The sequence below is a fragment of the Heterodontus francisci genome, chromosome 1, assembly GCF_036365525.1.
Source record: "Heterodontus francisci isolate sHetFra1 chromosome 1, sHetFra1.hap1, whole genome shotgun sequence".
NCBI lineage: Eukaryota > Metazoa > Chordata > Chondrichthyes > Heterodontiformes > Heterodontidae > Heterodontus > Heterodontus francisci.
The window spans coordinates 115,456,921-115,481,654 of NC_090371.1; positions in this window are offsets into that span (position 1 = coordinate 115,456,921).

Sequence of the window (24,734 nt, forward strand, 5' to 3'; positions counted from 1 at the left end):
GCCGTCAACAATTACCCTTTGTTTCCTGCCACTGAGCCAATTTTGTATCCACCTTGCTGCATTTCCCTGGATCCCATGGGATTTTATTTTTTTAACCAGTCTGCCATGTGAGACCTTGTCAAAAGCCTTGCTAAAACCCATGTAGACCACATCAACTGCACTACCCTCATCTATCTTCCTTGTTACTCAAAAAATTCATTCATTTGGTAAAACCAGATCTTCCCTTAACAAATCCATGCTGACTATCCTTGATTAACTCATGCTTTTCTAAGTGAGAGTTTATTTTGTCTCTCAGAATAGATTCCAATAATTTGCCCACTACAGAGGTTAGACGGACTAGCCTGTAATTATTCAGTCTATCCTTCGCTCCCTTTTTAAACAGAGGTATGTTAGAAATTCTTCAGTCCTCCATCACCACACCTGTATCCAGTGAGGACTGGAAAATGGGGTCAAACCCTCTGCTATTTCCTCTCTTGCTTCTTTTAACAGCCTAGGATACATTTTATCCGGCCCTGGTGATTTATCAACTTTCATGAATGCTAATCCCATTAATACTTTCTCTCTCTCTATGTTTATTACATCCAGTACTTCACACGCTTCCTCCTATACTACAATATCTGTATTGTCCTCCTCTTTTGTGAAGACAGACACAAAGTATTCATTAAGAACCATACCAATATCTTCCGCTCCTACACATAGGTTACCTTTTTGATCTTTTATGGGCCCCACTCTCTCCTTAGTTATCATCTTACTCTTAATGTATTGATAAAACATCTTTGGATTCACCTTGATTTTACTTGCCAATATTCTTTCATGACTTCTCTTTGCTTTCCTAATTTCTTTTTTGATTTCACCCCTCCATTTTCTGTACTCCTCTCGGCTTTCTGTAGTTTACCAGTCGCCAGCTCAGCAACGCAGTGATAGTGCATGATCAAGGATCTGGGATCGCGTTCCTTTCAAGGAAAAACTTCTCTGTATTGATCTGAGATCTTTTTTTTTTTGATTATATGGTTGTTTTGATGAGGTGTCCAACACAGCCACAATGTGTTCCCTAAATCTCCAACTTAAAATGCTGTCTGCAAAAAGTAGGCAAACACCTTCCAAAAGCTTCATACCTAAAAGCAATGTTTCTGATTTTTCACCACCCTTGTCATCATTGTGATGTTCTTGGGACTAAACAGTAATATTCAGTCAGAGTTAGTAAGACACAGAGCTGCTGCATGCTGTTAAAAACATGGATTCTTTTATTCCAGGGTTGTCCAACCTTTTTGTATGTGGGACCACATTCCAATTTTGCCTTACATAGGGGGCCAGTGAGACAATTTCGTAAAGATAAAGGCATTAAAAATTTATCTTACAATTAATCAAAACAACAACAAATGTACATTTTTGTGAAGAAGCTTTAAATGAGAAGACTAATTTATTGACTTACTTTCCCTTCACTATGTTGGACACTATTTTAGTGAGATGCCTGGCAATTTATTGCTTGCACAAGTCGTCAATGTTTTCCCGCACACTTGTAGCGATGTGGGGCTGGATTTTAAAGGCCCTCCACCGCCAGGAATGGTGGCGGGGAGGCAATGAAGCTTGGTACAGAGGAGGTCTGCCACCGACCCCAATGTCGGCAAGCCTCGTACTGATCTTGGCGGCGGCAGCGAGGCCTCATTATGGCCGCCTCACTGCTCAGCAACGTGACCTGTATTAAAATATGTAAATGCCTACTTACCATTCAACCTGCAGCATTTCTGCCATCACGTTGCCATCTTCATTCTTGCCACCGACAATGTCGCACCTTCGAATCCCCATTCAGGGAAACGTGATGCAACGCCTTGCAGGGGGAGAGACTTTATCTCTGTGCTGGAGGGGGGAGTGTGGTTAGAACGCCTCGGATTGGTCGGGGGTGGGGTTGATGGGAAGGGGTAAAGGACAGAGGTGACGAACTTTGAGGGGGGGGAGGTTAAATTTTCAACGTCGTAATTCCGGGGGGCGGGGGGGGGGGGGAAGGGCAGTAATGTAGTGATATGCCATTTGGGGGGAAGGGGGTTGGGTGGGAGAATGCCTGGAAAGGTCATCTCATTCATTTTTCCAAAATTTTCCATTAACTGGCCCTTTAAATTTTAAATGTACATTAAGGACTGTAAGCCATTTAAAAATGGCACTGGTGCCTACTTCAGGGGTGAAGTCTTAAAATGCAGCCCATGGAGTATTTCGGATAGATGTCCATTTGTCAGGGGTGATCTTGATTACTCTCTCACTCTGTCCCCCTCTCTCCCTCTCTCTGTCCCCCTCCCTCTCTCTGTCCACCTTCCTCTCTGTGTCCCCCTCCCTCTCTGTCTCTGTCCCCCTTTTTCTCTGTTTTTCCCCTTTCTCTGTCCCTCTCTCTGTCCCACTTTCTCTCTGTCCCCCTCCCTCTCTCTCTATCCCCTTTTCTCTCTATCCCCTCTCCCTCTCTGTCCCTTTCTCTTTCTGTTCCCCTCTCTCTGTTTGTCCACCCCCTCCCTCTCTCTTTTTCTGTCCCTCCTCTCTCGCTCTCTTTCCCCCTCACTCTCTCTGTCCCCCTCTCTCTCTCTCTCTTTTTGCCCCCTCTCTCTTTTCTCCACTCTCTCTCTCTCTGCCCCCTCTCTCTGTGTCCCCCCTCTCTCTGTCTCCCTCTCTTTGTCCCTCTCTCTCTGTCTACCCCTCTCTCTGTTCCTCTCTCTCTGTCTGTCCCCCGCTTTCTCTGTCCCTCTCTCGCTCTCTGCTCCCCATCATTCCTCTCTCTGCCCCTCTCTCTCTCTGTCCCCCCTCTCTCTCACTGTTCTCCTCTCTGTCTCTGTCTGCCTTTCTCTCTGTTCTGCCCCCCCCCGTCCCGTCTCTCTGTCCCTCTCTCTCTTTGTCCATCCCCCTCTCTCTCTGACAGTTGCAGAGAGCGGGAACGCTCAACTTTGTGGTTGATCAGTTTTTGAAAAAAAATCACATGTCAACTTCACAGCTGACAGGCGCTGAAAGAGGAAACAGCAGCTTCCCAACTTCGGACAGATTTGGGTTTTTCCGACGGGTTCCGACTTTTTTTTTAGAAGCTCACTGGAAAACCCCGGTGGGCTGTTGCTCCTCTGCTCAAAAGAGTGCTCTAAAAATCATTTGTCTTCAGCAGCTGACTTCTCCTGTTGCAATTTCACTGCTGGATTCCCTGAGCTCTCGATAACACGACCTGCAACCATTAGATTTAAATCACCCTCCTAACTGCATTGTGGGAGCCTGATTTAAATATTATAATGCAGTATCTCACCTCTACAAAATGGGTTACAGGCACTTCTCACAACCTGTCACCATGGAAATGGAGGCAGTTGTGTACATGGCACTTTTGGGGTCTCATTTTCTTATTTTTAGTTTCAGTCCTCCTTGATCATCTCCTGTCCAGCATAGGGGGTTGATATCGACCTCAATGTTTCAATAAAAGAGCATAAATTGAAAGTAAATACATATGCAAAATATTCAATATAGTACTAGAGATATACTACCAAAAAACTACAGCAAACAACAGTAACTTTCAGAATTATGCCTAAACAGACCAGGCCACTTGAGGAATATGCACCTAATCTATATGGGCAAGGCATATGCGAGGGCAGAGCCATAATCACAGCTCTTGAAATTCAGCACAGGACCTCATTTGATTACCTTTTCTATTTAAAGGTGGACTGTACTTACCTATAGCCTACATTCTGTTTCAAAAATCTTAGCATTCAAAATTCAGCACGTAGTGAATTTGTCACAATCAGAGAGGCTCTGGAACTCCATAGATTTTAAGATTGGGACTTTTGGATTCACATGTGTCACTCCTATCAGAGTAGGAAAAGGAAAATCTAGCCCCAGATCTTTTTTGCAGTAGAAGACATTGATGTAGCTATTGGAATACAGTACTAATATATAATTTGAACTACAGACTTATTTCTTTGAAAAAGTTGCTGTACATCATACTGTGATTGAGAATTTCATACTGTTTTGTACTTCAGGAATTATGTTTACTTATTTATCGGAACGCATCAACAACCTGTACACATTTATCCGCCAAAGTTGTGACAAATCACAAATGCTTAAATGCATTTTTGATCGTCTGTTCATTGGTATGGTAACTGCAGATGAAAATTGTAACTTGAACATATTTTCAATGCAGAACATTATTAGGATAAAGCATGCTAATGATGCAATAAAACAGGAACATGTAACAATCTTGTGATATTTCCATATATGCAAATGAGGTGTTTTATTAGCTATTTCTGCAAGAGAAACAAAACAGGGGAAACATCAGCTAATGCCACATGCTGGGTGCACAAATTGCATTCTTCTGAATTTGGGAACTAATTTCATGAAAATTAGTCATTAGATCGCCCTAATGACTCAGCAGCCGAGACTTTCTGTTGGCCAGTGCCCCATTTTGTGGCAGAAAGCAGTCAGGCAGCAGCAGGAGATGGGATGGAAATCTGTTCAACCAGAAAATGGCCTACATTAGCACTTACTGTATTTTCTGACATCATTTCCAGTGGTTGGCAGATAATATGAATTAGGAGCAGAAGTAGGCCACTCGGCCCCTCGAGCCTACTCCACCATTCAATAAGTCCATGGCTGAACTGATTACTCCACATTCCCACCTACCCCGATAACTTTCACTCCCTTGCTTGTCAAGAATCTATCTTTTTTTTAATTCATTCATGGGATGTGGGCGACGCAGGCCAGGCCAGCATTTATTGCCCATCCCTAATTGCCCTTGAAAAGGTGGTGGTGACCTGCCATCTTGAACTGCTGCATTCCATTTGGGGTTGGTCTACCCACAGTGCTGTTAGGAAGGGAGTTCCAGGATTTTGACCCAGCGACAGTGAAGGTCAATACAGTTCCAAGTCAGGATGGTGTGTGACTTGGAGGGGAACTTGCAGGTGGTGGTGTTCCCATGTATTTGCTGCCCTTGTCCTCCTAGGTGGTAGAGGTTGCAGGTTTGGAAGGTGCTGTCTAAGGAGCCTTGGTGCATTGCTGCAGTGCGTCTTGTAGATGGTACACACTGCTGCCACGTACGTCGGTGGTGGAGGGGTTGAATGTTTGTAGATGGGGTACCAATCAAGCGGGCTGCTTTGTCCTGGATGGTGTCGAGCTTCTTGAGTGTTGTTGGAGCTGCACCCATCCAGGCAAGTGGAGAGTATTCCATCACACTCCTGACCTGTGCCTTGTAGATGGTGGACAGGCTTTGGGGAGTCAGGAGGTGAGTTACACACCTCAGGATTCCTCGCTTCTGACCTGCTCTTGTAGCCACAGTATTTATATGGCTGCTCCAGTTCAGTTTCTGGTCAATGGTAGCCCCTAGGATGTTGATAGTGGGGGATTCAGCGATAGTAATGCTGTTGAATGTCAAGGGGAGATGGTTAGATTCTGTCTTGTTGGAGATGGTCATTGCCTGGCACTTGTGTGGCGTGAATGTTACTTGCCACTTATCAGCCCAAGCTTGATATTGTCCAGGTCTTGCTGCATTTCTACACAGACTGCTTCAGTATCTGAGGAGTCACGAATGGTGCTGAACATTGTGCAATCATCAGCGAACATCCCCACTTCTGACCTTATGATTGAAGGAAGGTCATTGATGAAGCAGCTGAAGATGGTTGGGCCTAGGACACTACCCTCAGGAACTCCTGCATTGATGTCCTGGAGCTCAGATGACTGACCTCCAACAACCACAACCATCTTCCTTTGCACTAGGTATGACTCCAGCCAGCGGAGCGTTTTCCCCCTGATTCCCATTGACCTCAGTTTTGCTCGGACTCCTTGATGCCATACTCTGTCAAATGCTGCCTTGATGTCAAGGGCAGTCACTCTCACCTCAGCTCTGGAGTTCAGCTCTTTTGTCCATGTTTGAACCAAGGCTGTAATGAGGTCAGGAGCTGAGTGGCCCTGGCGGAACCCATTCTGAGCGTCACTGAGCAGGTTATTGCTAAGCAAGTGCCACTTGATGGCACTGTTGATGACACCTTCCATCACTTTACTGATGATTGAGAGTAGGCTGATGGGGCGGTAATTGGCCGGGTTGGACTTGTTATGTTTTTTGTGTACAGGACAGACCTGGGCAATTTTCCACATTGCAGGGTAGATGCGTGTTATAGCCGTACAGGAACAGCTTGGCTAGGGGCGCGACAAGTTCTGCAGCACAGATCTTCAGTACTATTGCCGAAATATTGTCAGGGCCCATCGCTTTTGCAGTATCCAGTACCTTCAGTCGTTTCTTGATATCACGCAGAGTGAATCGAATTGGCTGAAGTCTGGCATCTGTGATGCCGGGGACTTCAGGAGGAGGCCGAGATGGATCATCAACTTGGCACTTCTGGCTGAAGATTGTTGCAAATGCTTCAGCCTTATCTTTCGCACTGATGTGCTGGGCTCCCCCATCATTGAGGATGCGGATATTTGTGGAGCCACCTCCTCCAGTTAGTTGTTTAATTGTCCACCACCATTCACGGCTGGATGTGGCAGGACTGCAGATCCATTGGTTATGGGATCGCTTAGCTCTGTCTATCGCATGCTGCTTACGCAGTTTGGCACACAGATAGTCTTGTGTTGTAGCTTCACTGCGTTGATATCTCATTTTGGAGTATGCCTGGTGCTGCTCCTGGCATGCCCTCCTGCACTCTTCATTGAACCAGGGTTGGTTTCCTTGCTTGATGGTAATGGTAGAGTGGGGGAATATGCCGGGCCATGACGTTACAGATTGTGGTTGAGTACAATTCTGCTGCTGCTGATGGCCCACAGCGCTTCATGGATGCCCAGTTTTGCATTGCTATATCTGTTCGAAATCTATCCCATTTAGCACGGTGATAGTGCCACACAACACGATGGACGGTATCCTCAATGTGAAGGCGGGACATCGTCTCCACAAGGACTTTCCGGTGGTCACTCCTACCAATACAGTCATGGACAGAAGCATCTGCAGCAGGCAGATTGGTGAGGATGGGGTCAAGTATGTTTTTCCCACATGTTGGTTCTCCCACCACCTGCCGCAGACCCAGTCTAGCAGCTATGTCCTTTTGGACTCGGCCAGCTCGGTCAGTAGTGGTGCTACCGAGCCAGTCTTGGTGATGGACATTGAAGTCCCCCACCCAGAGTACATTTTGTGCCCTTGCCACCCTCAGTGCTTCCTCCAAGTGGTGTTCAACATGGTGGAGTACTGAGCCATCAGCTGAGGGAGGGCGGTAGGTGGTAATCAGTAGGAGGTTACCTTGCCCATGTTTGACTTGATGCCATGAGACTTCATGGGGTCCGGAGTCGATTTGAGGACTCCCAGGGCAACTCCCTCCCTATTGTATACCACTGTGCCACCACCTGTGGTGGGTCTGTCCTGCCGGTGGGACAGGACACACCCGGGGATGGTGATGGCGGTGTTTGGGACATTGTCTGTTAGGTATGATTCCGTGAGTATGATTATGTCAGGCTGTTTCTTGACTAGCTTGTGGGACAGCTCTCCCAACTTTGGCACAAGCCCCCAGATGTTAGGAAGGAGGACTTTGCAGGGTCGACAGGGCTGGGTTTGGCGTTGTCGCTTCCGGTGCCTCGGTTGATGCCGGGTGGTCCGACTGGTTTCATTCCTTTTTATTGACTTCGTAGTGGTTAGGTACAACTGAGTGGCTTGCTAGGCCATTTCAAAGGGAATGTAAGAGTTAACCACATTGCTGTGGGTCTGGAGTCACATGTAGGCCAGACCAGGGAAGGACAGCAGGTTTCCTTCCCTAAAGGGCATTAGTGAACCAGATGGGTTTTTATAACAATCGACAATGGTTTCATGGCTATCATTAGACTAGCTTTTAATTCCAAATTTATTAATTAAATTCAAATTCCACCTTCTGCTGTGGTGGGATTCAAACCCATGTCTCCAAACAAATACCCTGGATCTCTGGGTTACTAGTCCAGTGATGATACCACTACGCCACTGTCTACCTCTGCCTTAAAAATCTTCAAAGTCTCTTCTACTGCCATTTGAGGAAGAGCGTTCCAAAGACTCACGACCCTCTGAGAGAAAAAATTTCTCCTCATTTCTGTCTTAAATGAGCGACCCCTTATTTTTAAACAGTGACCCTTAGTTCTAGATTCTCCCACAAGGGGAAGCACCCTTTTCACATCCACCCTGTAAAGACCCCTCAGGATCTTATATGTTTCAATCAAGTCGCCTCTTGCTCTTCTAAATTCCGGGCGGATACAAGCCTAGCCTGTCCAATCTTTACTCATAAGACAGCCCACCCATTCCAGGTATTAGTTTAGTAAACCTTCTCTGAACTGCTTCCAATGCATTTACATCCTTCCTTAAATAAGGAAACGAACACTGTACACAGTACTCTAGATGTGGTCTCACCAATGCCCTGTATAGCTGAAGCATAACCTCCCTGCTTTTGTATTCAGTTCCCTTCACAATAAACAATCACATTCTATTAGCTTTCCTAATTACATGCTGTACCTGCCTGCTAACCTTTTGCGATTCATGCACTAGGACACTCAGATCCCTCTGCATTTCAGAGCTCTGCAACCTCTCACCATTTAGATAATATGCTTCTTTTTTATTCTTCTTGCCAAAGTGGACAATTTCATTTTTTTCCCCATGATACTCCATTTGCCAGATCTTTGCCCACTCACTTAACCTATCTATATCCCTTTGTAGCCTCCTTATGTCCGCTTCACAAATTACTTTCCTACCTATCTTTGTGTCATCAGCAAATTTAGCAACCATACCTTTGGTCCCTTCATCCATGTCATTTATATAAATTGTAAAATGTTGAGGCCCCAGCACAGATCCCTGTGGCTCACCATTTGTTACATCTTGCCAACCAGAAAATGACCCATTTATTCCGACTCCCACTTTCCTGCTAACTTCGCCAATCTTTTATCTATGCCAATATGTTGCCCCCTACACCATAGAACATAGAACATAGAACATTACAGCGCAGTACAGGCCCTTCAGCCCTCGATGAGCTTTTTTTTTTGCAATAACCTTTGATGTGGCACCTTATCAAATGCCTTCTGGAAATCTAAGTACAATACATCCACTGGTTCACCTTCATCCACAGCACACGTAACTCCCTCAAAAAACTCCAATAAATGGGTAAAACATGATTTCCCTTTCACAAAACCATGTTGATTCTGCCTGATTACCTTGAGTTTTTCTAAGTGCCCTGCTATAATGTCTTTAATAACAGCTTCTAACATTTTCCCTAAGACAGATGTTAAGCTAACTGGCCTGTAGTTTCCTGCTTTCTGTCTCCCTCCCTTTTTGAATGAAGGAGTTACATTCGCTATTTTCCAATCTAATGGAACCTTCCCCAAATCCATGGAATTTTGGAAAATTAAGACCAATGCATCAACTATCTCACTAGTCACTTCTTTTAATACCCTAGGATGAAGTCCATCAGGACCTAGGGACTTGTCAGCCCGCAGCTCCAACAATTTGTTGAGTACCGCTTCCCTGGTGATTATAATTTTGTTGAGTTCCTCCCTCCCTTCTATTTCCTGATTTACAGCTAATACTGGGATGTTACTTATATTCTCAATAGTGAAGACCGATGCATAATACCTGCTCAATTCATTTGCCATCTCCTTATTATCAATTATTAATTCCCCAGACTCACTTGCTACAGGACCAACACTCACTTTGTTAACTCTTTTCTTTTTAAATATCTATCGAAACTCTTACTAACTGTCTTTATATTTCTAGCTAGCTTTCTCTCGTACTCTAATTTTACCTTCCTGATCTGTGTTTAAAATCCTTCATGATTGTTGCTGTACCTTTCTGACATGCTGCCATTATTTCTTCCTTTATACCTTGTCTTTCAGTGTGGTTAATGTTAGATGGCCTGTACACCACTCCCACAAGTGACATCTTGCCTTTATGAATCCTCATCTCTACCCAAACTGCTTCTACATCCTGGTTTCCTGAACTTAGGTCATCCCTCTCTATTGCGCTAATACCATCATTAATTAACAAAGCCACACCTCCACCTTTTCCTGGCATCTTGTCCTTCCTCGATTCCATGTACCCTTCAAAATTCAGGTCCCAATCTATGTCATCCTGTAGCCAAGTCTCTGTAATGGCTATCAGATCGTACTTATTTATTTCTATTTGTGCTCTCATTTCACCTGTTTTGTTTTGAATGCTATGTGCATTCAGGTACTGAGCCTTTAGTTTTGTCCTTTTATTACTTTTGTAACCTCTAGCCTTATCTGTTGATTTATTCTTAGATTTTTACGCTGTGTCCCTTCCTGTTACAGTCTGTTTATCATTTCCCATATTTATACATTCCTCTCTTGCCTTGTCTCTACCAATCGACCAATCACTGAAAACAGCTGTCCTTCTTTACTCTTTGGAAGGAGAGGAGCAACAAGGATGCTAGGCTAGTGAGGCTGCACTGCAGGTTAACACACACGAGAATATACAGGCAGAGCACATCTACCCACATTTGACCAAAGAGTAGTGCCTGCAGAAGTTGCCACCAATCTTTGACACACACTACAAACAGACCAATAGTCGTTTTCCACCATAGGTACCCTACTGTCACTACCTGTTAAGGTTACTCCTGCCCTTAACCCACAGCATAATTCCAGGCTGTCACTGGAGCCATCTGTAATACAAACCAAACAACTTTCTACAGATTAAGGCTACCTGACTCGAACCTGACCAGACCCGACAACATGTGTCGGGTCCGGGTTGGGTCAGGTCTCTCTTCCGGGTCCAGCATTCGGGTTCAGGTCGGGTCGGGCTGGGCGTGGACAGTGCTGCCTTGCTCCGGGAAGTAATCTTCAAATGAATATTCAGGACATCAAGGCGGGAAACGTGCAGCCTGGACTCTGCACTCTGCAGTAAAGCCTAGCTACCCAACCAAACCCGACGACATGTGTCGGGTTCGGTTCGGGTCGGGTATTTAAAAAAAATTAAAGGACTCGGGCCTGGGTCGGGTTGGGGTTGGCTGTTGTCGGGTTGGGCCTGGGTCGGGTTTTAATTTTATACCTGAGCCAGGCTTTACTACAGATACATCTACCATTGTTTGCTAGAGTCAGTAAATTAATTTTCTTCCCAATGTCCAACCAACGGAAGCACAAGAGAACACTTCAAGCTTCATATGGCCAGGTTCCTGAAAGTCTAAGGGTTTATAAATTTCTTTTGCATGGTGCTCCTTTGCTGAATGTCACCTTTAAAGGATTCCACTTTCTCAATGTGCACAGACACAAAAATAACCTGTCACATATATATTGGAATGGAGAATACTTAATGGCAAATATGGGAATATAGAATTGCTAGAGGTAAAGCAAAATAATATACTACCAAGCCATTAGTGTGTATGAGGGGATCTTTCCAATATATGTAATTAATTCAATATTCCATAATTTCCTTTTGACCATTCCACTTGTACTGAACTGAGCATTTGCCTGAGCACTGTTTATGTTATAAAGCAAGTATTTGGTGAATAATTTGTGTAAATTATAGATTTGGTTCTTGTTGTTATAGAACAGTTTTTGTGGGGACAAAGTCCCATTTTCATACTGAGGGCAGTCTCCATCATGCTGTGTGGCACTACCACTGTGCTAAATGGAATTGATTCAGAACAGATCTATCAGCTCTAAACTGGGCATCCATGAGGTACTGTGGGCCAGCAGCAGCAGCAAAATTGTATTTCACTGCAATCTGTAACCTCACTCTACCATTAACATCTGCCAGGAGATCAACTCTGATTCCATAAGAAGTGTAAACTATCATGCCAGGAACAGCAGGAGACCTACCTAAGAATGGGATGCCAACCTGGTGAAGCTACAACACAGGACTACATGCATGTTAAAGAGTGGAAACAGGGTGATGGTAGCATCGTGGTAATATTACTGGACTAGTAATCCGGACTCATGCTCCAAAGACATAGGGTTGGATTTTATGCAGCCAGCGGAGGCCCCGATGCTGGTCCAGAAAGGCAAGGGAATACTGCCTCAGCCATTTGGAGGACACCTGTCTGCATTTTACGGTGCCAAGCAGTAGTCACCACCGCTGCTGGTTAAATGCCAGTGGTGGTGCGTTGAAGCCCTTAAGAGGCCATTAATGGAAATTGGATGGCCACTTGAGTGAAATAGACTTACAAGGCTATGGGGATCGAGCTGGGAAGTTGAACCGACAGCATAACTCCGTGGAGAGATGACTTGAACTTGATGAGCCGTAAATGACTCTATCACTCTATGACTCTAATTGGCCTCTGGGTGGGAAGGCTGTCCTTGGCCTTCCCAGCCCCTGACAATATTTAATGGCGTTAGGAAGGCAACAGGTATTCCACCCCAGCCTTTCCTTGCTACATCCTGCCCATCCCTAGAGGGCTGATAAAATTCAGTCCATAAGCTCAAATCCCGTCACAGCAGCTGGGGAAATTTAAAATCCAATTCATTAATAAATGTGGAATAAAAGGCTAGTCTCATAAATCATGATCATGGAACTACTGGATTGTCATAAAAACCGATCTGGAGAGGAAATCTGCAGTTGTTACCCAGTCTGTCCCACATGTGACTCCAGAACCACAGCACTCTTAAGAGCCCTTTGAAATGGCTTAGCCAGCCACACAGTTGTATTAAACCACTGCAGAAAAAAGCGCTGTGGGTGTACCTACACCACATGGACTGCAGAGGTTCAAGAAGGCAGCTCACCACCACTTTCTCAAGGGCAATAAGAGATGGACAATAAATGCTGGCCTTGCCAGCGATGCTCACATCCCAAGATCAAATAAAACAAAAAGCATGCTATGGAGTGAATAGAACTAAGCAATCACACAACCAATGGATTAGATCACAGTTCTGCAGTACTGCCACATCCAGTCGTGAATGGTAATGGACAATTAAACAACTAATGGGAGGAGGCTGCTTCCTGAACAGCCCCATCCTCAATGATGGCACAGCCCAGCATGTGAATGCAAAAGTCAAGGCTGAAGTGTTTCAACCATCTTCAGTCAGAAATGCTGAGTGGATGATCCATCTCATCCTCCTCCTGATGTCCTCAGCATCACAGAAGCCAGTCTTCAGCCAAATTGATTCATTCCATGTGATATCAAGAAATGGCTACAGCCATTGTATCCAATGGATACAGCAAAGGCTATGGACCCCGAGAACACCCCTTTTACCGTGCTAATGGCTTGTGCTCCAGAACTAGCTACGCCTCTAGCCAAGCTGCACCAGTACAGCTACAACACTCACATCTACCCGATGAAGGGGAAAATTACCCAGGAATATCCTGACTACAAAAAGCAGGAGAAATCAAATCCACCCAATTACCATCCCGACCTACATTCAATCATCAGCAAAGTTATGAAAGGGCCATCAACAGTGCTGTCAAGTGGCACTTACTCACCAATAACCTGCTCACTGATGCTCAGTTTGGGTTCCACCAAGAACTCTCGGCTCCAGCCCTCATTACATCCTTGGTCCAAACATGGACGAAAGCGCTGAATTTCAGAGATGAGGTGAAAGTGACTGCTCATGACATCAAGGCAGCAGTTGACCAAGTGTGGCATCAAGCAACCCTAGCAAAATTTAAGTCAATGGGAATCAGGAGGTAAACTTTCCAACAGCTGGAGTCAAACCTAGCACAAAGCAGGATGGTTGTGATTGCTGGAGGTTGATCATTTCAGCCCTAGGGCAATGCTGTAGGAATTCCTCAGAGCAGTGTCTTAGGCCCAATCACTTTCAGCTGCTTCATCAATGACCTTCTCTCCATCATAAGGTCACAAATGGAGATTACACAGTGTTCAGCCTCATTTCTAACTCCTCAGATACTGAAGCAGTCCCTGCCCACATGCAGCAAGACTTGGACAATGTTCAGGCTTGGGCTGTGTTATGACCAAGGTGGGAGGAGTGCACAGTCTTTTCTAGTTCTACTTCTCCACAGGTCACAACATACCTCTACCTTTAGTGCCTGCATCCAACAATCAAAATTAATTTGCTTTATCCTCTCAAATTCTATATAAGTCTCCGGAGATTCCGAAATTTCTGCTGGTAAGCTTCAGGGACTAACTCATAAGCAGCGAGAATAGCCTTTTTTGTCATCTCATAATCTGCAGAATTCTCAAAAAGCATAGCATAAACTTCATGAGCTCTGCCCATCAACCTGCTTTGCATGAGCAGTGTCCAGCTTTCCTTTGGCCACTTCATCTGTCTGGCTATCTTTTCAAATGAAATGAAAAATGCCTCTACGTCCCATTGCTCAAACTTCAGGAAGACTTGCAGAAATTTAAATAGCTCTTTGCTGTGCTGGGCTGGGGCCAATTCTTTCCTCACCAAAATTTTCACTGGAGTCAAGGCCACCCCTTTGTCTTAGTTCCAGCTTTTTAAATTTGAATTCTCTTCCTTCTCTTTCTCTTTCTCTTTCTTTTGCCCTTTTCTCTCTTTCAAGTTCAAGTTTCTTCATTGTCAATTCTCGTTCCTGTTCAAGCTTAGGTTTTTCATCCCTTTTTCCCATTCAAGCTCAAACTGCTTCATCCTAGCTAATTCAACTGAACTACCATCTGGAATGCCTTCTTCTTCTTCCAATTGCAAATGCTGTGCTATTGCTTCAATTATGTCTGCTTTCTTAGACCCTGGTTTTAACTCTGACCTCAATTTTGCTGCCAATGCTATTAGCCTAACCTTGGCTAAGTTTCTGAAATCACTCAGGGAAAGGACCTCCTTCTCCAGAAAGATTGTAGCAACTGATGATTTCATTCTGGTAATGTAAAATTTAATGCACAAAAAAACATTTGTTTTCTTTTCCCCTTTTCAATTATTATTACCCCACTTATAACTGCACATCATCGGCTTTGGGTTATCCCGCACAAAGCCCCTAATTATATGTTACAACCGAGACGGGAGGAGTGCACTGTCTTTTCTAGTTCCACTTCTCCACAGGTCACAACATATATTTTAAATGTTTACCCAGTTACTGATTTAGTCAAACATATACTTTACTCTTTATCCCAGAATAAAATACACAACCAGGTTTCCTTAATAAACAAGAAAGTTATCAGTTTATGATAAAACAAGACTTATCCAGTAATGAAGCAAATCACGAACACACAGATTGAAATATGAAAGTTCCTTTTTCAAATTCCCCACACAAACTCTCAGACACACTGAAATAAAAATAAAGACATTCTCTCTGCAGAGGTCTTTTACAAAAAAAAAAGACTAAAAAAGGAATACTTGCTAATTCTTGAAGACTAAAGAGAAGATATTGAAGGATGTCAGTGTCCCTTTTGGTCTGGGATCTGGGTATATGGAGATGGGTCACTGGGATCTTTTCAGAAGCAGTTGGTTCTGGAGATATTGAGAAATTGTCTGGTAGGCTTTCTAGGAGAAATGTGCTTCAGGGGTTTCAGTTATCATGCTCTGGATTCGCAGGGTTTTTTTCAAAGAGGTAGAGAAAGAGGAGTGACACACTGGACACCACAGTGTCTCTTAGAGAGGTGCAGGAAAGATGAGCTGGGGGGTTCTTTCCAGCAGGCTACAAAAGCAATTGCTTTTCAACACTGTCCACACCCCAACTGAACCAAAACAATATCTCAAAAGCGAAACCACTTCCTGACCGTCATAAATCTTGACATATCATTTCTCTGTAAACACCTCCCCTAAGTCACCAATATTTCAGTTGTTTATTGAGCTTAAGTCATGTGATATCCAGTAAAGGTTGTTTTCAAACGAGACCTCTCAGTGTCCTTTCAGTGAACTTTCAACAAAAAATTCCAGCATCTATGAAATCTTCAGTCTTCCAAAATGAATCCATTTCCACACTTTAAATTTGAGTTCTCTAAATATATTTAACAAAAAATGGAAGCACTTTCATAACAGCTGATATGTGGCAAATAATATTCATGCGACTTAAGTCCCAAGCAATAAGTAAGAGCCTAACTACCTCCTCTTAACACACAATAGCATCACCATTGTTGAATCTCCCACCATCAACATCCTGGGGGTCACCATTGACCAGAAACTTTAACTGAACCACCTACATAAATACTGTGGCTGCAAGAGCAGGTCAGAGGCTGGGAACTCTGCGGTGAGTAACACACTTCTTGACTCCCCAAAGCTGTCCACCGTCTACAAGGCACAAGTCAGTAGTGTGATGGAATACTCTCCACTTGCCTAGATGAATTTAGCTCCAAAAACACTCAGGAAATTCAACACCATCCAGGACAAAGCAGCCCACTCGATTAGCACCCCGTAAACCACCGTAAACATTCACTTCCTCAACCACTGGTGCACTGTATCTGTGGTGTTTACCATTTACAAGATACACTGCAGCAACTCTCCAAGGCTTCGTCAATAGCACCTTCCAAACCTACAACCTCTACCACCTAGAAGGACAAGGGCAGCAATCACATGGGAACACTACCACCTCCAAGTTACCCTCCATATATCACACCATCCTGACTTGGAATTATATTGCTGTTCCCTCAGTTTTGATGGGTCAAAATCCTGGAACTCCCACCCTAACAGGACTGTAGGATCAATGTTCCCTTTCAAATATAGTTGTTGCACGCAGCTAGTTATTTCATTGCACCATCCCTTTAAGCGTTTTTGCTCAGCCATGCACATATGTTATTTCTTACAGAACAAGGCCTGAGTGGTATGTTCCAGTGTAGCTGCGCACCCGTGCAGCTTAGCGGGAATATTGTGTGGGAGTACTTCCGCCACAAGGACCTCAGTGGTTCAAGAGGCTGGCTCAGCATCACCTCCTTAAAGGCAATTAGGGATGGGTAATAAATGTTGACCTTGCCAGTGAGGCCCACATCCCATGAATGAATAAAAGAAGCTCTATTATACACATCCAGGTGGCTGCAAATGTACACCCATGTGTTATTTAATACAATGTAGCACCAAGAATTAGTCCAATTTTATTTTTGGCATGACCGCTTAATAAACTAATATTAGCTTAATATCAGCCTTTATTCCATTTGGATGCTCTTGATTTGCTCTATTTAGAACAGAACAGTTCCTCGGTCATCAATTAGAATCATATGAACAATTTTTCAGGTTTCTAAGATGACCATGTGTCCTTAAGTTTTTCAGATTTCAGCCTCTTATTTTTATGATATATTTAGTCAGTATCTTATATCCATTACATTTGTTTCTCAATTCTTTGAGATTAGATTACTCCAAATTTTTCATGACTACATCATTGCTGATCACATTTATCTCCATGAATGCAAATGCAGTTGTTTTACCAGAATTGGTAATACTATGGACATTAATTATAGCATACATTTCATCATAATGTTTGTGTTTTCATTATTGCACTTATCCCATCCTTAAATGATCCCATTTATGTTTATTACTTTGCTTTTTATGACTATTACCTCCTCACCTCCCCAGACAGCAATTCCAATAAGTCCATTGTAATTTAGTCCTCCAGTTTTCTCTTTGCAACAGATTTTTGCAAAGCATCTGGTACTTTTATTTATTTTTGAATTGTTCCTTCTTAGATTCCTTAACTAATTTTTTAAAAAGCTTTTCTTTTTACATTTACTTCTATACCAGCACTTACGTTTTTTTGTTCCTCTTCCTCTTTTCCTGAAACTGTTTGATTCCTCCCTTGGATATGAATCTGTGACACCAGAGTGAGAAGCCATTATTCATGCATGAGTTCTGACAGTCGGTGTTACAATAGGGGTCATCATAGGGGAAACAATTCTGTTCCTCACCTGACATTCACACATAACTGGATAGTGATCCTAAATCTTTATATCTCTCTTCCCTTCATTAAGATTCTCTTAAAATATATATCTTTGACCAAGCTTTATGCCAGCTGTCCTAATACCTCCTAATGTAGCTTGATAATGCTTCTGCGGAGTAACTTGGAATATTTTACTATTTTAAAGGTGCTGTGTAAATGCATGTTATTATTTATCAGGAGTGGCAACCGTGGTTACTTTTTCTTTTCCTAATTGAGAGGAAATGAGCTTATTGTAATACTCCACTACATTCCCAGCTGACAGTAGCTAACTCAACAGACCCCAGGGATTGAACCTAGGGCCTTCTTGATTCATGTCGCTCAACTATTTCATACCTGGATAATCTTGTAAACCTTTATGGGGCTTAATTATGTTTTATTTACGGTGTTCATTTGCATTCTACTGAGTGCACAGATATCCTTATCCTCTGTAGGATATCCTCCTGTTGTGTTTGGTGATATTTTTTCCTGTATTAATCCCCCACCACTCAGTGGAAGATAGGTGTGTCTGCTGTGATTCTGTTAGTAGTACTCTTACCTATGTGCCTGAAAGTGGTGGGTTCAAGTTCCGTTGACATGCCAGTCCAGTACCGCGGGAGTGCTGCACTGTTGTAGATGCTGTCTTTCAGATGCGACTTAAGCTGAGGCCCTGTCTGCTCTGTTAAGTGGATGTAAGTGATCACATGGATTTTGAAGAAAAACAGGGGAGTTAACCCTCGTGTTCTGGCCAATATTTATCCCTCAATCAACATCACAAAAACAGAATATCTTGTCATCATCACTTTGAAATTTGCTGTACACAAATTAGCTACAGCACTTTTAACATTATAACAGTGACTATACTTCAAAAGTAAAAAGTGCTTTGGGAAATGCTGAGGTCATGAAAGATGCTATGTAAATGCAGGTCTTTCTTTCAAGATAGTAACTCAGGAACAGGAATAGACCATTCAGCTGCTCAAGCCTGTTCTGCTATTAAATTAGATCATGGCTGATGTAATCCTCAACTTAATTTGCCCGTCCTTGATCAATATCTCCTGACACATTTACCTCATTAAAATAGTTGATCACAGTCTTTCAAATTTCAATTGACCAGCATTCCTTGAATTTTAGGAGAGAGAATTCCAGATTTCCAGTACACTTGGTGAAAAAGTGCTTCCTGATTTCATTTCTGAATGGCCTATCTCTATTTTTAAGATTATGCCCCCTTTGTTTTCAAATCATCTACCAGAAAAGCAGCTTCTGTTTTAGGGTCGTAGATTCATAGAGTCATTTACGGCACAGAAGGAGGCATTTGGCCCATCGAGTCCATGCCGGCTCTCCACAGAGCAATCCAGTCAGTCCCACTCCCCCACTTGATCCCCAAAGCACTGCAAGTTTATTTCCTTTGCATGCCCATCCAATTTCCTTTATACTCATTGATTGTCTCTGCTTCCACCACCCTCGTGGTAGTGAATTGTAGGTCATTATCACTCGCTGCGTAAAAAAATTCTTCCTCACATTCTCCCTGCATCTCTTTCCCAAAACCTTCAATCTGTCTCCCCTAGTCCTTGTACCATCAGTTAATGGGGACAGTTTTTTCTTCTCGAACTTATCTAAGCCTGTCATAATCTGTGCACCTCCATCAAATCTCCCCTCAATAAACTTTGCTCCAGGGAGAGGAACCCCAGCTTTTCCAACCAAACCTTCTAACTAAAATCCCCCATCCCTGGAACTGGGGATGGTAGGAACATGGATACGGAATTGGCTGACTGACAGGAAACAAAGAGTAGTGGTTAATGGATGTTTTTTGGGCTGGTGGAATGTTTGTAGTGGAGTTCCCAGGGGTCAGTATTGGGACCCTTGCTTTTCCTAATATATATTAATGACCTTGACATTGGTGTACAGGGCACAATTCGAAAGTTTGTGGATGATAGGAAACTTGGAAGAATTGTGAACTGTGAGGAGGATGGTACAGAACTTCAAAAGGACATAAACAAGATGGTGGAATGGGCAAACAGGTGGCAGATAAAGTACAATGCAGAGAAATGTGAAGTGATTCATTTTAGTTGGAAGAACATGGAGAGAAAATATAAAATAAGGGGAGAGGCGGTGGCGTAGTGATATTGTCACTGGACTGGTAACCCAGAGACCCAGGGTATTGTTCTGGGGACATGGGTTTGAATCCCACCACAGCAGAATGTGGAATTTGAATTTAATTAATAAATCTGGACTTAAAAGCTATTCTAATGATGGCCATGAAACTATTGTCAATTGTTGTAAAAACCCATCTGGTTCTTTAGGGAAGGGAATTTGCTGTCCTTACCTGGTCTGGCCTACATGCGACTCCAGACCCACAGCAATGTGGTTAACTCTTACATGCCCTCTGAAATGGCCGAGCAAACCACTCAGTTCTATCTAACCGCTATGAAGTTAATGAAAAAGAATGAAACCGGATGGACCACTTGGCATCGACCTAGGCACCTGAAATGACAACGGCAAACCCAGCCCTGTCGACCCTGCAAAGTCCTCTTTACTAACATCTGGGGGCTTGTACCAAAGTTGGGAGAGCTGTCCCACAGCTTAGTCAAGCAACAGCTTAACATAGTCATACTCACAGAATCATACCTGACAATGTCCCAGACACTGCCATCACCATCCCCGGGTATGTCCTGTCCTAGGACAGACCCAGCAGAGGTGGCAGCACAGTGGCATACCGTTCGTAGGGACTTGCCCTGGGAGTCCTCAACATCGACTCTGGACCCCATGAAATCTCATGACATCAGGTCAAACATGGAAAAGGAAACCTCCTGCAGATTACCACCTACCGCCCTCCCTCAGCTGATGAGTCAGTACATCATGTTGAACATCACTCGAGAAGCACTGAGGGTAGCAAGCGCACAGAATATACTCTGGGTGGAGGACTTCAATGTCCATCACCAAGAGTGGCTCGGTAGCACCATTACTGACCGAGCTGGCCGAGTCCTAAAGGACATAGCTGGTAGACTGGGTATGCGGCAGGTGGTGAGGGAACCAACAAGAGGGAAAAACATACCTGACCTCGTCCTCACCAATCCGCCTGCCGCAGATGCATCTGTTCATGACCGTATTGGTAGGAGTGACCACCGCACAGTCCTTGTGGAGACAAAGTCCTGCCTTCACAATAAGGATACCCTCCATCATGTTGTGAGGCACTACCACCATGCTAAATGGGATAGATTTTGGGCATTCATGAGGTGCTGTGGGTAATCAGCAGCAGCAGAATTGTACTCAACCACAATCTGTAACCTCATGGCCTGGCATATCCCCCACTCTACCATTACCATCAAGCCAGGAGACCAACCCTGCTTCAATGAAGAGTGCAGGAGGGCATGCCAGGAGCAGCACCAGGCATACTTCAAAATGAGGTGTCAACCTGGTGAAGCTACAACACAGGACTATCTGCATGACAAACTGCATAAGCAGCATGCGATAGACAGAGCTAAGCGATCCCATAACCAACGGATCAGATCTAAGCTCTGCAGCCCTGCCACATCCAGCCATGAATGGTGGTGGACAATTAAACAACTAACTGGAGGAGGTGGCTCCGCAAATATCCCCAACCTCAATGATGGGGGAGTCCAGCACATCAGTGCGAAAGGTAAGGCTGAAGCATTTGCAACAATCTTCAGCCAGAAGTGCCGAGTTAATGATCCATCTCGGCCTCCTCCTGAAGTCCCCGGCATCACAGATGCCAGACTTCAGCCAATTCAACTCACTCCGCGTGATATCAAGAAATGACGGAAGGCACTGGATACTGCAAAGGCTATGGGCCCTGACAATATTCCGGCAATATTACTGAAGACCTGTGCTGCAGAACTTGCCGTGCCCCTAGCCAAGCTGTTCCAGTACAACTACACTAGCATCTACCCTGCAATGTGGAAAATTGCCCAGGTATGTCCTGCACACTAAATGCAGGACAAGTCCAACCCGGCCAATTATCACCCCATCAGCCTACTCTCAATCATCAGTAAAGTGATGGAAGGTGTCATCAACAGTGCCATCAAGTGGTACTTGCTTAGCAATAACCTGCTCAGTGACGCTCAGTTTGGGTTCTGCCAGGGCCACTCAGGCCCTGATCTCATTACAGCCTTGGTTCAAACATGGACAAAAGAGCTGAACTCAAGAGGTGAGGTGAGAGTGACTGCCCTTGACATCAAGGCAGCATTTGACCGAGTATGGCATCAAGGAGCCCTAGCAAAACTGAAGTCAATGGGAATTAGGGGGAAAACTCTCCGCTGGTTGGAGTCATACCTATCGCAAAGGAAGATGGTTGTGGTTGTTGGAGATCAATGATCTGAGCTCCAGGACATCACTGCAGAAGTCCTAGGCCCAACCATCTTCAGCTGCTTCATTAATGACCTTCCTTCAATCATAAGGTCAGAAGTGGGGATGTTCGCTGATGATTGCAAAATGTTCAGCACCATTCGCAACTCCTCAGATACATAAGTAGTCTGTGTAAAAATGCAGCAAGATCTGCATAATATCCAGGCTTGGGCTGATAAGTGGCAAATAACATTCGCGCCACACAAGTGTCAGGCAATAACCATCTCCAACAAGACAGAATCTAACCATCTCCCCTTGACATTCAATGGCCCTACGATCGCTGAATCCCCCACTAGCAACATCCTACGGGCTACCATTGACCAGAAACTGAACTGGAGTAGCTACAAGTGGCTACAAGGGCAGGTCAGAAGCTAGGAATCTTGCAGTGAGTAACCCACCTCCTGACTCCCCAAAGCCTGTCCACCATCTACAAGGCACAAGTCAGGAGTGTGATGGAATACTCTCCACATGCCTGGATGGGTGCAGCTCCAACAACACTCAAGAAGCTCGACAGCATCCAGGACGAAGCAGCCCGCTGATTGGCACCTCAGCCAGAAACATTCACTCCCTCCACCACCGATGCACAGTGGCAGCAGTGTGTACCATCTACAAGATGCACTGCAGCAACGCACCAAGGCTCCTTAGACAGCAAAACCCATGACCTCTACCAACTCAAAGGACAAGGGCAACAAATGCATGAGAACACCACCACCTGCAAGTTCCCCTCCAAGTCACAAACCATCCTGAATTGGAACTATATGAGCATTCCTTCACTGTCGCTGGGTCAAAATCCTGGAACTCCCTTCCTAACAGCACTGTGGGTGTACCTACCTCCCATGCACTGCAGAGGTTCAGGAAAGCAGCTCACCACCACCTTCTCAAGGGCAATTAGGGATGGGCAATAAATGCTGGCCTAGCCAGCAAGGCCCACATCCCATGAATGAATAAAAAAAAATTCTAAAGGGGGTGCAGGAGCATAGGGACCTGGGTGTATATGTGTATAAGTCATTGAAGGTGGCAAATCAGGTTGAGAGAGCACTTAGTAAAGCATACAGTATTCTGGGCTTTATTAATAAGGGGCGGCACAGTGGTGCAGTGGTTAGCACCGCAGCCTCACAGCTCCAGGGACCCGGGTTCAATTCTGGATACTGCCTGTGCGGAGTTTGCAAGTTCTCCCTCTGACCGCGCGGGTTTTCGCCGGGTGCTCTGGTTTCCTCCCACCGCCAAAGACTTGCAGGTGATAGGTAAATTGGCCATTGTAAATTGCCCCTAGTGTAGATAGGTGGTAGAGAATATGGGTTAGTATAAATGGGTGGTTCTTGGTCGGCACAGACTCGGTGGGCCGAAGGGCCTGTATCAGTGCTGTATCTCTAAATAAAATTTAAAAAAATAATTAAGAGCAAGGAATTTGTATGAATTTGTCTGAACCTGTATAAGATACGAGTTCGGCCTCAGCTGGAGTACTATGTCCAATTCTGCGTCGAACTTTAGGGAAGATATAAGGGCATTGGAGAGAGTATAGAAAAGATTCATGAGAATGGTTCCAGGGATGAGGAACTTCAGTTATGAAGATAATTTGGAGAAGTTAGGACTGTTTTCCTTGGAGAAGAGAAAGCTGAGAGGAGATTTGACAGAGGTATTCAAAATCATGTGAGGTCTGGACAAAGTAGATAGAGAGAAACTGTTCCCACTCATGAAAGGATCAAGAATGAGAGGGCACAGGTTTAAAGTATTTGGTAAGAGAAGCAAACATGACTTGGGGAAAATTTTTTCCTGCAGCGAGTGGTTAAGATCTGGAATGCACTGCCTTAGAGTGTGGTGGAGGTAGGTTCGATTGAAGCATTCAAAAGGGAATTAGACAGTTATATGAAAAGGAAGAATGTGCAGTTCCAGGGAGAAGATGGGTAATGAAACTGAGTGAATTGCTGTTTCAGAGAGCTGGTGTGGACATGATGGGCTGAATGGCCTCCTTCTACAGTCTTACAATTCTGTACTACTGTCCCTTTTATTTCATGAGCTATATCCTTGCTCACAAGTCTGTTGTGTGGCACTGTATCAAATGCCTTTTGAAAGTCCATGTACACCACATCAACAGCATTGTCCTCTTCAACCCTCTCTGTTACCTCCTCATAAAACTCCAGCAAGTGAGTTAAATATGATTTTCCCTTAAGAAATCCATGGTGGCTTTCCTTAATTAACTTGCATTTGTCCATGTGACTATTGATTTTGTCCTGAATTATTTTTTCTAGAAGTTTTCCCACTACCGAAGTTAAACTGTAGATGCTGGGCTTATATTTGCACCCTTTTTTGAACAAGGGTGTGCTGTTTGAAGTTTTCCAGTCCTCTGCAACCACCCCGGAGTCTAATGAAGACTGAAAAATTATGGCCAGTGCCTCTGTGATTTCCAACCTCACTTCCCTCAGTATCCTTGGATGCATCTCATCTGGTCCTGGTGTTTTATCCACTTTAAGTACAGATATCCTATCTAATACATCCTCTTTATCAATTTTAAACCCTTCTAATGTCTGAATTACCTCCTCTTTCAACATTGCCTGGGTTGTATCTTCTTCCTTAGTAAAAACAGATGTAAAGTATTCATTTCATATCTCAGTTATGCCCTCTGCCTCCATGTGCAGATCCCCTTTATGGTCCCAAATTGACCCCACTGCTC